The 18,555-nt window shown below is 44.4% G+C and overlaps 1 long non-coding RNA gene across 1 annotated transcript in view; it reads left to right on the top strand.

Moving 5' to 3' along the window:
* Positions 1–16,825, top strand: part of LOC124803119 — an 84,701-nt gene extending 67,876 nt beyond the window's left edge. Inside the window, exon 4 of the long non-coding RNA XR_007017208.1 lies at positions 15,325–16,825. This is a non-coding gene — a long non-coding RNA (uncharacterized LOC124803119). The remainder of the gene's footprint in view (positions 1–15,324) is intronic.
* Positions 16,826–18,555: the final 1,730 nt, after the last annotated feature.

Raw genomic sequence — 18,555 nt, forward strand, 5'->3', positions numbered from 1 at the left:
GAGAGAGAAAAATGGTTCAAGTGGCTCTGAGCACTACTGTACTTAACATCGGAGGTCATCAGTCCCCTAAAACTTAGAACTACTTAAATCCAATTAACCTAAGGACACCACACACATCCATGCCCGAGGCAGGATTCGAACCCGAGACCGCAGCAGCAGCGCGGTTCTGGACTGAAGCGCTTAGAACCGCTCGGCCACCGCAGCCGGCGCCTAGAGAGAAGGCGACATTCTTTTCGAGGAACATTACTGAGGAAATTTAGAGAACCAGCATTTGAAGCTGACTGCAGAACGACCCTATTGCCTCCAACACACATTGCGCGTAAGGACTACGGACATAAGATACGAGAAATTAGAACTCCTACGGGGGCATAGAGGCAGTCGTTTTTTCCCTCTATTTGCGAGTGGAACAGGAAAAGAAATGACTAGTAGTGATACGGGGTAACCTTCGCTACCCGCCGTAACGTGGGTTGCGGAGTGTCGATGTAGATGTAAATGTACATATTGTGACGTCACACTAGTAGCCTTGTCCGCCATATTCTGCGAACGTTCGGCTCCATGCAGGCCGGTTCGAATATCAACGAAAAGGTACCCACTGTAGGTCTTAACTGTGTCGTGTGCTATCGAGAGCTTGCATGTATTTAAACGCGCCCTTGAGAATTACTAAATTCGTCTGCAATAGTTACTCGCTCCCCACCGGAGACGGTTGCTGACACTCGTAAGATGCTCACTGTCACGTGCTGTGACGTACACGCGCCGATCTGTCTTTCTCATGGGCCTCGGTGGTTTCACTTCGCGGATCATTCCCAAGCAAAGAAAGGTAGACTTCGGCACGTAAGATTTTTGCTTCGTGGAGTGAACTGAGGTCATTGAGATGCAAGATTTCATACCAACCTCATCCTTCTCCTTGGAAGACTGTTCCATAGGGCTCTTTCCCCATTCCGCATGTTCTCCACTTTTTTTGGTCCATCTTCGATAGCACCACGTTTCAAATGCTACTAGTTCTTCTTCTCCACAAGCCAAATAACGACTAGAAAATTCTCCTTGACTTCAGAGGAAGCCTCTGAATATTGGACCGAATAAGGAGAACAACTGAAAGCTCAGCAGTGTGATCCACGAGACTTTTGTAGCGAAACTGATGGCTTCCATGCGTTTGTTTTGGCACTATTTCAACAACTTTTCTAGATGTCCTCGTTAGGACTCACCCCCCCCCCCCCCCCCCGCCCTGCGATTGTTTATCGGTTCCAGTGGACTTCCTACTACCTGAAGAAGGCTGCTGCTATTCTTCTCAGAAGCGCAGTGATGGCTCCTGCAATACATGTGAAATGATCGCTGTTTTATCATCCCAACATTTTAAATATTTCATTTGATGATACAGCGGTACACCGAAGAAAACAAAATGACACCTGACGCATAAGCCTACAAATTGACTTCTCATCTTTAGCTAGCTGAGGTGTGGTATCCCTCAAATGGAATACAGAAGCCAAGAAACTGAACTGGTGCTCTATACACCACCGCCATAAAGTTTAAGGTATCTTATGGAACATAAATGTATTTGCGTATTTGCCATCATATTCCTATAGGCTACACCAGGAAGACTGCACTGTAGTTCCTTCTCTAGATTGTCGCACAGATGACAAAATGGTACATATCGAAATAGATGACAGAGTGATAGAAAAACAATTAAAATCGCTCAAAAGAGGAAAGGCCGCTGGACCTGATGGGATACCAGTTCGATTTTACACAGAGTACGCGAAGGAATTTGCCCCCCTTCTTGCAGCGGTGTACCGCAGGCCTCTAGAAGAGTGTAGCGTTCCAAAGGATTGGAAAGGGCACAAGTCATCCCCGTTTTCAAGAAGGGACGTCGAACAGATGTGCAGAACTATAGACCTGTATCTCTAACGTCGATCAATTGTAGAATTTTGGAACGCGTATTATGTTCGACTATAATGGCTTTTCTGGAGACTAGAAATCTACTCTGTAGGAATCAGCATGGGTTTCGAAAAAGACGGTCGTGTGAAACCCAGCTCACGCTATTCGTCCACGAGACTCAGAGGGCCATAGACACGGGTTCCCAGGTAGATGCCGTGTTTCTTGACTTCCGCAAGGCGTTCGATGCAGTTCCCTACAGTCGTTTAATGAACAAAGTAAGAGCATACGGAATATGAGACCAATTGTGTGACTGGATTGCAGAGTTCCTAGATAACAGAACGCAGCATGTCATTCTCAATGGAGAGAATTCTTCCGAAGTAAGAGTGACTTCAGGTGTGCCGCAGGAGAGTGTCGTAGGACCGTTGCTGTTCACAATATACATAAATGACCTTGTGGATAACATCGGAAGTTCACTGAGGCTTTTCGCGGATGATGCTGTGGTATATCGAGAGGTTGTAACAATGGAAAATTGTACTGAAATGCAGGAGGATCTGTAACGAATTGACGCATGGTGCAGGCAGTGGCAATTGAATCTCAATGTAGACAAGTGTGCTGCGAATACATAGAAAGAAAGATCGTTTATAATTTAGCTACAGTATAGCAGGCCAGCATCTGCAAGCAGTTAATTCCATAAATTTTCTGGGAGTAGGCATTAGGAGTGATTTAAAATGGAATGATCATATAAAGTTGATCGTCGGTAAAGCAAATGCCAGACAGATTCATTGGAAGAATGCTAAGGAAATGCAATCCGAAAACAAAGGAAGTAGTTTACAGTACACTTGTTCGCCCGCTGCCTGAATATTGCTCACCAGTGTGGGATCCGTAGCCGCGCGGGATTAGCCGAGTCGTCTATGGCGCTGCAGTCATGGACTGTGCGGCTGGTACCCGCGAAGGTTCGAGTCCCCCCTCGGGCATGGGTGTGTGTGTTTGTCCTTAGGACAATTTAGGTGAAGTAGTGTGTAAGCTTAGGGACTAATGACCTTAGCAGTTAAATCCCATAAGATTTCACAGACATTTGAACATTTTTGTGGGATCCGTACCAGATAAGGTTGATAGAAGATCCAACGGAGAGCAGCGCGCTTCGTTACGGGATCATTTAGTAATCGCGAAAGCGTTGCGGAGATGATAGATAAACTCCAGTGGAAGACTCTGAAAGAGAGAAGCTCGGCAGCTCGGTACGGGCTTTTGTTGAAGTTACGAGAACATACCTTCACCGAGGAGTCAAGCAGTATATTGCTCCCTCTTACGTATATCTCGCGAAGAGACCACGAGGATAAAATCAGAGAGATTAGAGCCCACACAGAGGCATACCGACAATCTTTCTTTCCACGAACAATACGAGACTGGAATAGAAGGGAAAACAGATAGAGGTACTCAAAGTACCCTCCGCCACACACCGCCAGGTGGCTTGCGGAGTATGGATGTAGATGTAGATGCAGAATAGCTCCACTAACAGAGGAATAAATAATAAGATTTTCATCCTGGCAGACTAACGTCCAAAGGATGTGCTCGCAGTGACTTCCTGCGTTGTTACATGTCGACGGTGGAAGGCACAACGTGATGGTACGATGCGTCGGTGGGACCAGCAGCTGGTGGAGGATGTAGGCAGGCCCCGGCGCGCGAGCTTGTCGGCGTGGGCGCCAGGCGGCAGCACGTGCGCGACCGGTCCGCGCGTGCCGGGCTGTTCCCCCTCCCCCAGCCGCACGGCCGACCCATCCCACTGGCCACTGAGGCCCGGCTGCGTGGGCGCCGAGCCGGCCGCGGCGTGCTGCACTCGCGAAACCCACCTCCCACTCCTAATCCAGCTTCGCGCCGCCTCCGTCCGCCGACGCCTCTGCGCTGCAGATTCACCTCTCTCTCACCTGGCACTGTCCACAAAAGGAAGCTCTTAGCACCCGCTGATGTGACTCAGGCTTTCGCGGCCGCCGATTTCCCTGTACGTTTATTCTTCAGAAACTCAAGTGTGGTGTGGCAGGCATACGTGACATTTTAGGTACCTGATGAAGCTTCCCCTGCGGCTCCGTATGGCCACCGAATGAGTTTTTTTAAATACTTACTTTTGCATCTTTCATTCCATTCTCAAGACAGTATAGTGCTCCGTCGTAGACTTCAGAAGAAAACCCAAATGTGAATATATTGGAGAGGATTTTCGTTTTTGCATTGGTGTTAAAACAATGAGAAAGCTTTGTAAAACTTTGGCCGGAACTAGGGAATTGCAAGTATTTAAATTTCTTCCTGGCTCCTGTCCTTGTCAAAACGTATGTGTGTAATCATCGCTGGCCGGCCGTGGTGGCCGAGCGGTTCTAGGCGCTACAGTCTGCAACCGCGCGATCGCTACGGTCGCAGGTTCGAATCCTGCCTCGGGCATGGATGTGTGTGATGTCCTTAGGTTAGTTAGGTTTAATAGTTCTAAGTTCGAGGGGACTGATGACCTCAGAAGTTAAGTCACATAGTGCTCAGAGCCAATGGAATTTTTGTAATCATCGCTGTATCAGCCCTCAGATCAGCCACAGACGCTGAGCCAGCGACCACAACTTAAGCGGCGGCCAGCAAGCGCAAGAATATCCCGATATACAGTGTTGCACACCTGTGACTCATTTGTAAATAAAAAAGTAAGACATTGCAAAAAGTAATAACTGAATGGCTGATATGTAGCACGCAGTGAGTCACGCTAAAATCATTCATTTGTTTTGTAGTCGCTATGAAGAACACACACACTAAAATTACGTGCTGTTGTACAAAAGCTGTACGTCAATAAAACCGACAAACTGCAGGGACAGATTCCTCACTGGACATGGAGGAGAAAAATTCCTATGAAAATATGTCCGCAAATGCACGAGGTGCGTGCAACGACAACAAATCGTCCAAGAATACAGTAAAGAGCTACGTCGCCTCCACCTCACAACATATGTAAGTAGGCTGTTTAGGTTTTTATGTTGGTAACGCCACATAGCGCTATGAAAATCGCTGACTGCGCTGTGTGCAGTCTGTGGCTAGTTGGACTCAGTGTTGGATTATTCGTTAGTGTAACGTTGGGCAATGGGATGTGAACAGCGTGTAGCATTGGACAGTTGGATGTGAATCGCCAGTTATGGTGGATGTGTGGGGAGAGATGCCAGAGTTTTGAAAGGTTACTATGAGCGTACGATTTGGACGTGTGTCCGCCAGAAAAAGGAAATTTGTAAGACTGGAGGTCATGAACTGATTTTATATATATATATATATATATATATATAAAGGCAAATACATTGTTTGTTCTCTATCAGAATCTTTCATTTGCTAACTATGTCTATCAGTAGTTAGTGCCTTCAGTAGTTAGAATCTTTTATTTAGCTGGCAGTATTTACACTCGCTGTATTGCAGTGGTTCGAGTAACAAAGATTATTGTGAGGTAAGTGATTCATGAAAGGTATACGTTATTGTTAGGGCCATTCTTCTGTAGGGATTATTGAAAGTCAGATTGCGTTGCGCTAAAAACATTGCGTGTCAGTTTAGTGATGATCAGAATAAGTAAATACAGGACTGTCTGAGTATGTTCAGTTTTGCTCAGCTGTTTGAAAATCAAATAACGTAACAGTTTTTCCAGCACTGTCATTCTTTACATACAAAGAGGAAGTTTCACATATGCTCAAAGTAAAATCCACGAGATGCAATGCACGTGTTTACACGTCACATCATCGGTTGCCGCACTCTTTCGCACGTTCCAGCCTCTTTATGGATAGCGTCATAGGAGTTGTGAACACGCTGTTATAGTGGTTCAGCACACACAAAGCTTTTCACACGCCTTCAGAGATAAAAATCCAGAGGTTTAAATTCGGTTATCTAGTAGGTCATGCTGTAGGGCCTCCGCATCCTATCCACCCTTTAGGGAAGATGTTGTTGAATTTGTGGGCGAACTGTAATGCAGTAGTGGGGTGGTGCTCCGTCATGCAGAAATCACATAACCTCTCGTATTGCCAAAGCCACATTCTCAAGCAGCGCAAGCAGAGTATTTCGCAGGAAATCCAGGTACACTCCTCCGTCGAGGCGTTGTGGAATAATAACCGGTCCAAGAATATGGTCGCCAAAGAATACCTGCCCACACGTTGATGCTGAACCGATGCTGATGAAACGCCACAACTATTCGCCAAGGATTGTCTGTAGCCCACAGATGACGATAATGCAGATTGATAATGTCACTTCTGGTGAAGGTTGCTTCGTCAGCAAAGAGGACTGATGACAGAAATTCCATAAATGTGATGGTCTGGTGCAAAACCCATCGACAAAATCCTTCCCGTAGAGAGAAATCCGCCGCTGATAATCGTTGAACTCGTTGCAGGTGATATGGATAGTAGCGGTTGTAATGCAGCAGACACATAATCGTACTTGGTCTTACACCATGTTGGCGGGCGACATGCCTGGAACATGTAATAAAGTACATCTCAATATTCTGTAGAACCTTTTTCCATATCTGGTGTACGCACCTCCCTGTACGTTCGTCTGTCTGAAAGAATCCGTGATCATACAAGCCAAAAATGGCTTGAAATGTTGTATCATGTGGTTGGTTTCTCTGAGGATACTTGTTTTGATATAGCCGTGCTGCCAATCGACAGTTTCCATCTGACTTTCCGTACACAAACACAACCTCGGCTTGTTTCTGACATGAGTAATGGACCATTCTGCTGCATACAATACGCTGCGTCGACCACACAGCCTGCAACACACAAGGAACACACGGCATGTGATCAGAGGAATTTTCATTCGTCAGCGCCATCTAGCGTGGCAACTACGCATTTCCGGACATATGTTCATAAGTCCTTCTTTCCTCCGTTTCCAGTCAGCAGTCAGTCACTGCAAATTGTCAGTTTTACCAATGTTCACCTGTATAATATCTGTTTTGCTGATCCGAATAAATGGGATAGTACTGAGAACATTTCCAAGTAACGATGATACGAGCAATCAATTTAAAAATGCAGGAACTTGTACACTGGAAGACAGTATACCAAGGGGTTTTACTTGCTTGCTGAAATATTAAAAAGGAAAGAGAGAAAATGACAACCCACACAAACTGGAGGACACCCGGGGCTGTCGCCCATGCTGAATATGTTCGGTAGCGTTGAAGCTATGACTAAACGGTCACTGTTGTATATCTACCTCATGTCCTTCGAACCACAGACTTTGCTTTGCGGAAGGGAATATTTTAATGCCGATACTGAGAAGGTGCAGTTCCAAACTGGTGCCGCATTGTGGAGAGCAAACAGTTGGCTATTTCTTACATGATCAGCTGCGTTCCTTTTGCCATTGACCAGATGGTCTGCGAGTAAACCAAGTATCACCGCCCCAGACTACCACACCAGACGTTCTGCTTTCGTCATAACTGAATACCAGCCTCCAGACATCTTCAGATCTTCTTCCACTGCTTGAAAAAGTTACTGATAAGTTTATTTACAGCAATCTTCGCGACATGTAACATCACTGCCGGCTACAAGTACAGCCTCAGAAATGCAGGCCTACAGCCAATCGATTTATCGTTCTTTCCTGTCTTCGGTAACTGAGCTATTCAGGAAATCATTTGCAATAGCCGCAAATTGGTTCTCTTAGTAGGTTTTAGAGTTCGGTAACCCAGCAGGTTAGCTGAGGGCGCTAATGCGCCGCTTCCTGGACTCGGGTAGGCGCGCCGGTCCCTGATAGAATCCGCTCGGCGGATTAACGACGACGCGCCGGTGTGCTGGCCAGCCTGGATGTGGCTTTTAGGCCGTTTTCCACATCTCACTAGGTGAATACCGGGCTGGTCTCCACGTCCCACCTCAGTTACATGACTCGCAGACATTTGAAACACATTTGCACAATTTCATGGTTTACACTAGACGCAGACAGCTGATGTACACTGATTCCATCCGGGTTGGTATGGGTTAGCGAGAGGAATGGCATCTGGCCACCCCTTCAATTGACCATGCCAAATCCGACCGTAATCATGCCGACCCTGCGAAACCTGTGGGACAAAGGCACAAACAAAAGAGTAGGTTTTAGAGTTTGGTAACTCCTGTTAGTAATTTGTAGAGCTTACAAGAGCAATTAGTAGGTTTGGTGTGATACTGTCTCTTTTTCTTCAAAATAACATGGATAAAAAGTTTAACATTAATTCTTGTTGCAGAAGGGCAGCAGTTACAGATTCAACAAACCATACGGAAGTGAATCAGTCAACCACCCGCCATCCGTGGTGAGGAAGTGTCAATTCAGTTTGCTTCTTTTCGCTAACGGTGCTTTTAGTGGCCGGCAATTTTTGTTACACCCTTCCACGTCCTGGACACACTTCTCTTACGCATCTTTCCAATCTAAGAAGGACAGAAGAGAAAGTTCAAGTCAGCAGCTTGGGCGTCAATTCGTTTGTGGCCAAGAAGTGACAAACACTCAATGTTACCTGATAGTGAACGTCGCCATGGTTGTGAAAATTCAGTTTTCTTTTCTTCTTTTTTCGACATTGTCTCATTCAACCGTTCAAATTCGAATGTTCGTGAATTCCTAAGGGTCCAAAGTGCTGAGGTCATCGGTCCCTAGAGCTACTCACTAATTAAACTAACTTACGCTAAGAACAACACACACACCCATGCCCGAGGGAGGGCTCGACTTTCCGGCGGGAGGAGCCGCGCAGTCCGTAACGTGGCGCCTTAAGCGCGCAGCCACTCCGCGCGGCCATTCAACCGTGCTAGCTCTTGAAAGTAGTAGCGGTAGTTAACTCTGGTCGTTGGGTACCATCTTCGTGGTTGGGTATCAAGTGGCTCTGAGCACTATGGGACTCAACTTCTCAGGTCATTATTCTCCTAGAACTTAGAACTAGTTAAACCTAACTAACCTAAGGACATCACACACATCACCGAGCGAGGTGGCGCAGTGGTTAGACACTGGACTCGCATTCGGAAGGACGACGGTTCAATCCCGCGTCCGGCCATTCTGATTTAGGTTTTCCGTGATTTCCTTAAATCACTCCAGGCAAATGCCGGGATGGTTCCTCTGAAAGGGCACGACCGACTTCCTTGCCCATCCTTCCCTAATCCGATGAGACCGATGACCACGCTGTCTGGTCTCCTTCCCCAAAACAAACCAACCAACCAACCAACCAGCACACACATCCATGCCCGAGGCAGGATTCGAACCTGCGACCGTAGCGGTCGCGCGGTTCCAGACTGTAGCGCCTAGAACCGCTCGGCCACCCCGGCCGGCGGTTGGGTATCCCCTATGTAGTGATAAAAATACGAAAATTGCATTAACCTCGTTCCAAATGTGTTTTAGTTTTTTCTCTATGTGTGGGGACTTCAAAAAGTAAGTTAGATTTGTCTTCCTAAGTTACGACTACTGCACAACAAGTATGGTGCATTAACAGAAGAAAGTACACGTCCTAGGTTTTTCAAAGACACAGTTCTGCTGCGATACGGATAACAGGTGCGCCACAATGTGTCAGTGAAATGGCGGGGCAACTGGAAACACACTCCGAAGTTGAAGTATGCGGATCGGTGCGATTCTTACGGGAAAAATGTCTAACTTACACACTGGTTCAGCATATGGACCAAATGCAATGCCGCGTCAAGCTGTGACAGCAATTTGAACAAGGCTGCAAAAATCTGAAAAAATGGTGATCGGGGAGGAAGTCCATCGACACCGACCACAAACTGTCTGGTTTTCGAATGACTCCGTGACCAAGAAATGGGTTTCTGTCGTCGAGGAATTGAATAACAGGTAGAACGATCCATCCGCTATTTACAGATACTTATTTACGTCAAATTTTTGATTGTGATCGATCTTTTTACTGCATTTTTAAAATCATGGTTGGGTCTAGTCGGTGTGATCTAGACAGGAAAGTTTTTAGTCCGGAAGATAGAATGGTATCAGAGAAAACCATGTTGAAATTTTCTGAGGGGGGAGGTGTCAATAGCAACTGCATTTCCTCAAACTCGGGAACTACACCGACGTCCAGACAGAGTGAAACAGAGTCAACTGTCGAACAGAGCAGCTCTAATTCAGGGATAATCGGTGACATACCAGTCTGGGCAAACAAATGTTACAGAGGGCCGGATAGAAAAGAGTCACAAGAGAGGGGCAGGAAAGGAGAAATAGATAGGAACGTAATGCAGAGGAGAGAGAGGACGGCTTAAGTAGATAGAAAAGAAGCACAGGAGAACGTGCAGTTTAGGAAAGAGAAAGCAGAGCTACACAGAAAAGTCGACTCCCATTTGAAATCATTTGATGTAAACTGGACAAGGTCACAAAAGCAGTAGAAAGAAGTATGTCCAGGCTGGTCCAGACGGAGTCAAATTTGAGGAAAGTAGAGGAGACACACACCTCAATTTCTCAATGAATGTAGACTGTAGATGAAACTAATATCTCAGTGCTCAAAGAATGCACACTTTTACAGTACAAGTTCTGGAGGAGCGAGCTGTATCTGAAGCCACAGAACTAGTTTATTTCTCACAAATTGAGTAGTTTGCTCACTAAAACGAAATCTAGAGAAATTGAGGAGAGGAACTGAGCGACCCCTTTGTCTCCTATCGGAGAGCAGGGTGAGAGTCAATAATGACGGCCATATGTGTGAGACTTTCAAGCCTAGTGGTGCACATTTGTCAACATAACACAGGAACTTGGTAAGAGAATCTTGCGTAGCATAGTGGTCTGTGTCTGTCAACGGGCAGGACTTTCATGACAAGCATTTCTTGCTGAGGATTTTCCTCACATATAGTGCAGGCAGAACCTGCATCGTACACCGGGGATTAGTCAGTTTAAGAGTACCTGTCAAGCTCCTGGTCAGTTTGAAGAAAGTTGCACTGATGAGTAGCCACATGAGCGGACATGTAAGACATTTGCTTTCGGACAATGGAAACAGTTCACTTCAAATATGAGGAAGAGTATGATATGGAGGAGAAAAATAAAGTGTATCTCCACTAATGCTTACCACTCACAACCAAACCCAACGAGGGATGCACGAGAGAGTTGAGAAAGTTTTGTCACATCTATTGCAACAAAAATTATACGACACCTTGAAACGTCCCCTTAGAAAAATTTATGAATGATTGTGCTGGTAAACCCCTTACGTTATTTGATTTTCAAACAGCTGAGCAAAACTGAACGTACTCAGACATTTCTCTCTTTACTTATTCTGATCATCACTAACTGACACACAATATTTTTAGCGCAACGCAATCTGACTTACAAACATCCCTACAAAAGAATGGCCCTGACTAACAATAAACTATACCTTTCATGAATCACTTACCTCACAAAAATCATCATTACTCGAACTACTGCAACACAGGGAGCGCCAATACTGTCAGCTAAATAAAAGATTCTAGCTACTGAAGGCACTAACTACTAATAGGCATAGTCAGCAAATGAAATATTTGGATAGAGAAAAAACAATGTATTTACCTTAATAGTGCTCAAAAGTCAATATATATATATATCTCCCCACATCCACCACTGCTGGCGGCTCACCTCCAACTGCGCAACGCTACGCGCTGTTAACATCCAACTGCCCAACACTACAATGGCAAATATTCCAACAATGCCAACCAGCCACAGACTGCACACAGCACAGCCAGTGATTTTCATATAGAGCGCTACATGGCGTTACCAACATACAAACCTAAACAGCCTACTTACAACTTGTGTTGAGTAAATCAAAGATTTCGAGTTAATGATGAATCAACGGCCCCGCGACTGAACCAAGATGCCACTAGTCAAAGTATTTAATCAACCAGTAACCAGGGGACATATTCGTAGAAGTGGTTGCGTTTCTGTCACAGTAGCAGGCTAAGCACAGACAGGTGATTGCAGAGCATCAAGAAAGTGACAGAATAGTGGCAGAGCAGGAATGCAAATGATGTGAAGCAGTGTTTCTTCCACCCTGGTCAGAAGGTACTGGTGATAAGCCATCGCCTCTTCTGCAAAGTGAAGAATAAATCGCACAATATTTTCTCCCTGTACGTTGTGCCATTCTGGGTAAAATGTCTAGTTTTTGCTAATGTGGCTGTTCTAGAAACGTAACAGGTGCAGAAAGTAATTGAGACACACAACTTCTCGAATTTGTCGATATTTTTACAGTAGGGTTGTTTATATCGTGTAATTTGTGATCATGTTTGTTACATACTTCTTCTCATAAGTTCTCGTTTGCGTTAAGCAATAAGATTGTACGTAATTTATCTTTTAACACTTGTGGTTGCTACTCTTTGTATGCACGTACGCCTCTTGAGCAACAACCAGGGGGAGAGTTGTGTGTAGGGTGTTGGAGGGAGGTGCGCCTCGCCGATGACTTCTTTTTGTTGAAGATGAGTGTCTTTATGCCCATGTTTTCCAGTCACACAATCGCATGGTGTGATAATCCTAAGTTGCCTGAGTCTAATGCCTGTTTTTACAAATGTTTTATATAATGAAGTGTACCTACATTCAGCGAGAACGACCAGCGAATCTGGGCGAAACATGTTTCAGGAGTGTAAAGCGACATGTACGCTTCCCCCAAAATTGTGTTATTTTATGATGCCTCCTTTTTTTGTAGGTCTTGAGCAAATTCTGTGTGAAACAAGTCTTTTTTGTTGCAAAATGGGAAATTTTTCTTTGGAGAAAAATTAGTTTCGGCCATATTTGTATTTGAGTTTTCAAGGATGTAGCAGTTTGTTTTGTGACATGAGAGGTGATTTTATATTTGGCATGAGGAGGATTTTTGGGTTTTACGATCTTCATGGTCCTAGAACGAACTGCAGGTGTTATTAGGGGGATTTGTGGCTTCCCGGCAGCTCCAATATATACCTCGTGGTATTTGCCGAAAAGTTTTGATGATCTATCGGACCCTTGCTATTGGCACTGGAAGGTTGTTAAACATGAAATTTTTTAGGGGTAACGAGAGTTGCTTAATACTGGTTATTTAAGGTGATTCTCGACTTTGGAGTTACGCTTCAGTTTTGCTGTGAAACCGTATTTTGCTTTGCTTACATTTGTGGTGAAATACATTAATAGTCTGTTTTCTCTGGATGAATAATACTTGTTCTTATGTTTGCTTCGCCTTTGTTTGAGAAGAAAAATTCACTGATGGAAAGGATATCGGAGAAGTTCTGACTGGCAAGGATTTGCTGCTGTGCCCACAGAACTGTACTCACATGTCTGTATGAATTCTACGGCACTTGCGTCGGCTAGGATAGAAACCTGCCTTTTCCTGCAGCGTCACAACAAGACGAGAGAACATACTTTGGGAAGGTAGATGCCAGAGTAGCATTACGCCTAAGTTAAACCACAAAAAATTATTACGCAGTTTTTAATCAAAGACTGCCTTTATGGTATACAATATATCGTTTAAAAATACTATAGTACTATTTAGAAGTATCTATATTGCAAATAAGAAAAGATTGTTGTAGTTACTGTTTTGTTAACTTACACTTGGTAGATGAATAGCATTTCTGCCTTCTTTTCATTATTGTGTGTTGTATTCAGATGAATTTTGAACTGAAAAGACTGATTGAATGACCAGAGTGCATTTTCCTTGTGTTCCCGTTTTGCTATCAGCTCCAGCAACTGTACGAATTACGTTAATCCAGGTATCTGCAATAAATGGTAATGTGGAGAGTCGAAGTCAGTTTTGTGTTACAATCCTCATAACATCAGATTTCCATGAACAAAGCACTGTTATACGTTTTCGAACGTGTCTTGAGGAAAGTAAGTGGATTACCGATTAAAAAACACAGGGTGTTATGTAAGATAGACTTCGTGCTGTTTATATCTTAGTAAAGACGGACGTTAGAGGAAAGACAACCATTTTGGTTAGTGTCACTTGGTACGTAAACAGCATTTTCTTGATATATTTTTAATTTTGTTTGTGGACAAAACTATAGTATGGGTGACTGAGATAAATGGGACACTCAGTATAATACATTCTAAGACAAAGAAAGAAGACCACGACGAAGGATTTGTCCTGATCATAACGCTCCAAACGTTCTCGACAGGGGAGAAATCCAGCGACCATGTTGGCTATGGTAGGGTTTGCTAAGCACGAAGACAAGCAGTAGAAGCTCTCGTAATATGTGGCGGGCATTATCTTGATAAAATGTAAGCCCAAGATGGGTTACCATGAAAGGCAACAAAATGCGGAGTAGAACATCGTCGACTAACTGCTCTGCTGTAAGGACGCATCTGGTGGTAACCAAAGGGGTCCTGCTACGAGATGAGATGCCGCCCCAGACCATATCTCCTGGTTGTAGGGTGATATGAAGGGCGAAGTCAGGATGGTATCCAACCACTGTCCGGGACACCTCCAGAAACGTCATCGCTGGTCATCGGGGCTCAGGTCCAATTGGGATACCATCCTGACTGTCACCTGCCATACCGCCCGACGACCAGGTGTGACGGTCTGGAGTGCCATTTCTTCTCATGGCAGGATCCCTTTGGTTCCATCCGCGGTACCCCTACAGCGTAGTTGTACGTCGACGATATTCTATGCCCCGTTTTGCTTTCCTTCATGACAAGCCATCCTGGGCTTACATTTCAGCAAGATAATGTCCACTTGCACAGTGTTTCTGGTGCTCGTCTTCGTCCCCGCCAAACCCTACCTTGGCCAGCAAGGTCACCGAATCTCTCCCCCAGTGAGAACTTTTGGAGCACTGTGGGCAAATCCGCCAACCAGCTCGCGGTTCTGCCGATATAACTTGCCAGTTGGACAGAATTTAGCACGATGATCCTCAGGAGGACATCCAACCCTTCTATCAACCAGTACCAAGTCGAATAACAGGTTGAATTAGGGTCATAGATGGACCGAGGCAGCCGGCCGCGGTCGCCGAGCGGTTCTAGGCGCTCCAGTTCGGAACCGCGCTGCTGCTACTGTCGCAGGTTCGAATCCTGCCTCGGGCATGGATGTGTGTGATGTCCTTAGGTTTAAATAGTTCTAAGTCTAGAGGACTGATGACCTCAGATGATGAGTCCCATAGTGATGAGAGCCTTTTGAACCATTTTTTTGGACCGAGGAGTTGTTGACTTGACCAATTGTGAAGCCCCTTCTCTTGAATAAATCATCCAGTTTTTTCTGAAACTGTAACCATCCGTGTGTCTGTACATGTACACCACGTCTACTGATTACTGTCCCATTCATAAGCCCTTCGTAGTGCGCCACTTTGTTTTTTATTTTCGCCTTAGAGGCATAGAAACAATACTATTTCTTGAAATCAGTTTTAGCTATTTTGAGCGTTTCTAACCGAAGAGCGGAAGGACAGGGAAGCAAAGAACGAAGAGAATGCTGTCACTCATGTGTCCGGATTTTTTTTATCTTCGATTAATACCTTCACAGACTTGCTGTTTAACACCCTCTCGAGTTACTAATGATGGTATTATGATGTTCTGGATGTTGTGTTAATTTTATAATGGCTTGACCAAATATTACTGTTCCAGGTGCATAGCTGGCAGTACCTGAATGAGAGGAGGCACACGTCAGTGGTTGGTGTGGCGAGTGAAAGTGGTGCGGCAGCAGAAGGGGAGAGAATAGACAGCCGTGTCGGTGCCATACGTCGCCTTACAAGGAGAACGTTCTGACGGGCGGCCGTAAAACGGCGGCAGCTGCCACCGCTCCCGTTACATGCCATTCGTTCGGTGGCTGTCGCTGATCGAACCAAAGTATCCCACCTTCAGCATCAGCACAGTTCTCAATACACCACTGCCTACTCACAAAACTTGAAGAACTGCCATATGATACTAGTTTGTAGCTTGTCAAACGCTACTTTCTATAGGGGAGACCAGGGCTAGTTGTCATAGATTTTGAGTTCTGATATTTCTATTTTTTGTTTTATTTATTTATTTTTATTTTTGTGCAATTCTTGCAGAAATTCTGGTGAATGCAGCGCATAGCTTGGCTTTTTGACTACACAATACTATAGGAAGAACAAATTCTTCAAAAAGTAAATTCATTGTGAAGAAAATAATTTTGCTTCAACGCAGTATGAACTTAAATGTATGAACAAACAGTGAATTCATCAAGAAAAACAATTTTTCTGATTATTATTATTATAGGTACCAATAGTTATTCGCACGTAATTACGAGGGTTGCCCAGAAAGTAATGCACCGCACTTTTTCCTCAGCCAGAAACAATGCTACAAATTCAAAACGTTACGTATGTATTGTCTGAGGTCTCCTGAGTGAGCACGCCAAGCTTCCGTCACTTCCGACAGGTAGCGTAGCTGATGAGCAGTTGCAAAATGGCGTCTGTAGGTGATGTATGTTACAAGCAACGTGCCGTCATTGAATTTCTCGCTGCAGAGAAAGAAACTGTGGGGACCCACGGACTTCCACTTATTTGGACCATGAAAGGCTGCCATTCGTGGAAGACATTTTGAGGACGATGAGGAGGTGATTCACACAGTGAAGCACTGGCTCCGTCACCAGGGCAAGGACTCGTACCGACAGGGCATACACGTCCTTGTTTCGTGCTGGAGGAAGGCCATAGAACGGGATGGAGACTACGTGTAAAAGTAGATTGTGTATATTAGACACCATTCTTTCGCGTGCGTAGCATTCATTATGTTCAATAAAGAATTGTTGATGAAAAAATGTCGTGCATTAGCCCTACTTTCTGCGCAACCCTCGTAGTTCAATTTTTTAACAATCAGCCATGAATGTAGGTGTTGGGCAGTCGTTTATCTGATGGGTGGGTTAAATTTTCCTTTCGTCGTACCAAATTTAATCAGCTTTATGAGACAGACTGCATCTGCATATACATCAGCAAAGTCATACGGTAACATGCACTGCTGCCAGTTTGTTGGATTGTAGCTCACTGAAATGCACTGAGGATGGTTATTTGTAGCTCATATCTGGATATGCAAGAACAATAAAATTTCTGTGTTTCTGTCCTTAGTTATGACAGTCCACAGTCGCTGTTCACAGTGGTTCCTTATGGAAGCAAAGTTGTTCATGAATTAACCTTGTTTGGACATCTCCAGTTTTTCCTTCTTTTTATCATGGTGGACAAGTGTATCTTATTGCCATTGGTTTCAACAATCTTCACAGGATACTGAAATTCATAGTTCTCCTCCAAAACGAAGTCATGTAAACGTATTCAGGGTGATCAAGAGACCGTTGATACTGTGAAACATTCCTCGTTGGTCTTGCTCGATGTGAGCTGATGGTGTAGCTGCGCTAACTGACACCATACCGAACAACGAAAACTAGCCCCAAATGGACGTAAAATCAAAATGTGTACCACAAAATCCCAAACATCGTAAATAACCAGTGAGGCAGCACAGTTAATCACTCTTTCGGAAACCGCCACCAGCAACGCCTCAGTTCAACCTAGAGGTTCACCAGAAAAAAAGTCTATCAGGAGATTTACTCACCAGTCAGAAAAAAGTCCTTTGTGATGTTTAGCAGCATACGAAAGTTCCAGTGGATTGTTCACCTCTACACACACTCGCTACTAACACCGCAGCAGCGCTCTGGATTCACAGTGGCAGGAAACATACGATGTGTGACAACTAGCCCCTTATCCCAAGTAACCTTGGTCTCATCCATTCATTTTTACTTTTTCTATATTTTCATTACTTCGCAAATAGTTATTGTAGCACGACTACAGGGATGATTCTGTACCCAGTTACGACTACAGAAACTGGTAATCTTCGGAGTTTTTCTCATTGAGGTTTGCGGAAGGCATGGTCGAGCATTTCTGTGTGGCCAGGCCAACAGAGACAAACCCAGACTCATGGCGCACTGGAACATAGTTTTTCAAACACTCTCATCGGAGGCCTGTTGTGGTAGTGGTTTGGAGCTTAGGGCGGAATCTGACTTTAGCTCATTAATCCGAACAGTATTCCAGTCACTTCAGTCACTGTTCCCATCAGTTTAGCTTTTTAAGTGATTTGTGACATATATGGAGACTTTGTTCACCTGATGAGTACATATTTGCGTTTCATTTACCAACTGTCGTTTGTGCGCTTGATTTTTCAAGTCAATTACGTTGAGTGGTCTCTAAATATTCTATCTTATTTTGACATCCTGGCCCTGTACTTGCTTTTTAAATGTATTAGCGAGACTGATTATCTGCAGCCACTATACGATTACGTGATGTACTACGGAGCCTTTGGCTGTACAAACTGGTACATTCCAGTACTTGCATATGATCTTTCACCTCAAAGACAGCATTCCCTCTTCTGAATATTATATACCCCGTTCTATGCATGCATTTTCAGTAAATAATCTAAGTCGCTACCCCGATACAATTCGCAGGTGCAGTGTGCTTGTTTCCACAGAAATGTATGCGTTCGACTTTTCGCATTTGACTGTCAGAACCACAAATTGGGATTCACCACCCCAGTGCACAGTGACTACGTCGAGTTGCTAAAGTACATTCGCCATGGCTGGAAATAGAGATAAAATTACATATTTACTTAAGTTCAATTTCCATCCGCTATACCTACTATTCACAACCCCACTATTATAGTATGTGTGAACTGTCAACGTAATTTTAATTTTTCATATTGTAGTCAGACTGCACTAACTAATTAATTATGTGCAGTATAACTTTGTTTATGGAGAGGATAGCTTTTTTCATACCTGGGCGTGTTAGATTTATTTCCGCTAGTAATCCAATTGTAAACGGAGCAGTCACCTTACAAGCTCAGTCGCCAAATTGTAAA

This window comes from Schistocerca piceifrons, chromosome 1 (genome assembly GCF_021461385.2).
Source record: "Schistocerca piceifrons isolate TAMUIC-IGC-003096 chromosome 1, iqSchPice1.1, whole genome shotgun sequence".
Classification (NCBI taxonomy): Eukaryota; Metazoa; Arthropoda; class Insecta; order Orthoptera; family Acrididae; genus Schistocerca; species Schistocerca piceifrons.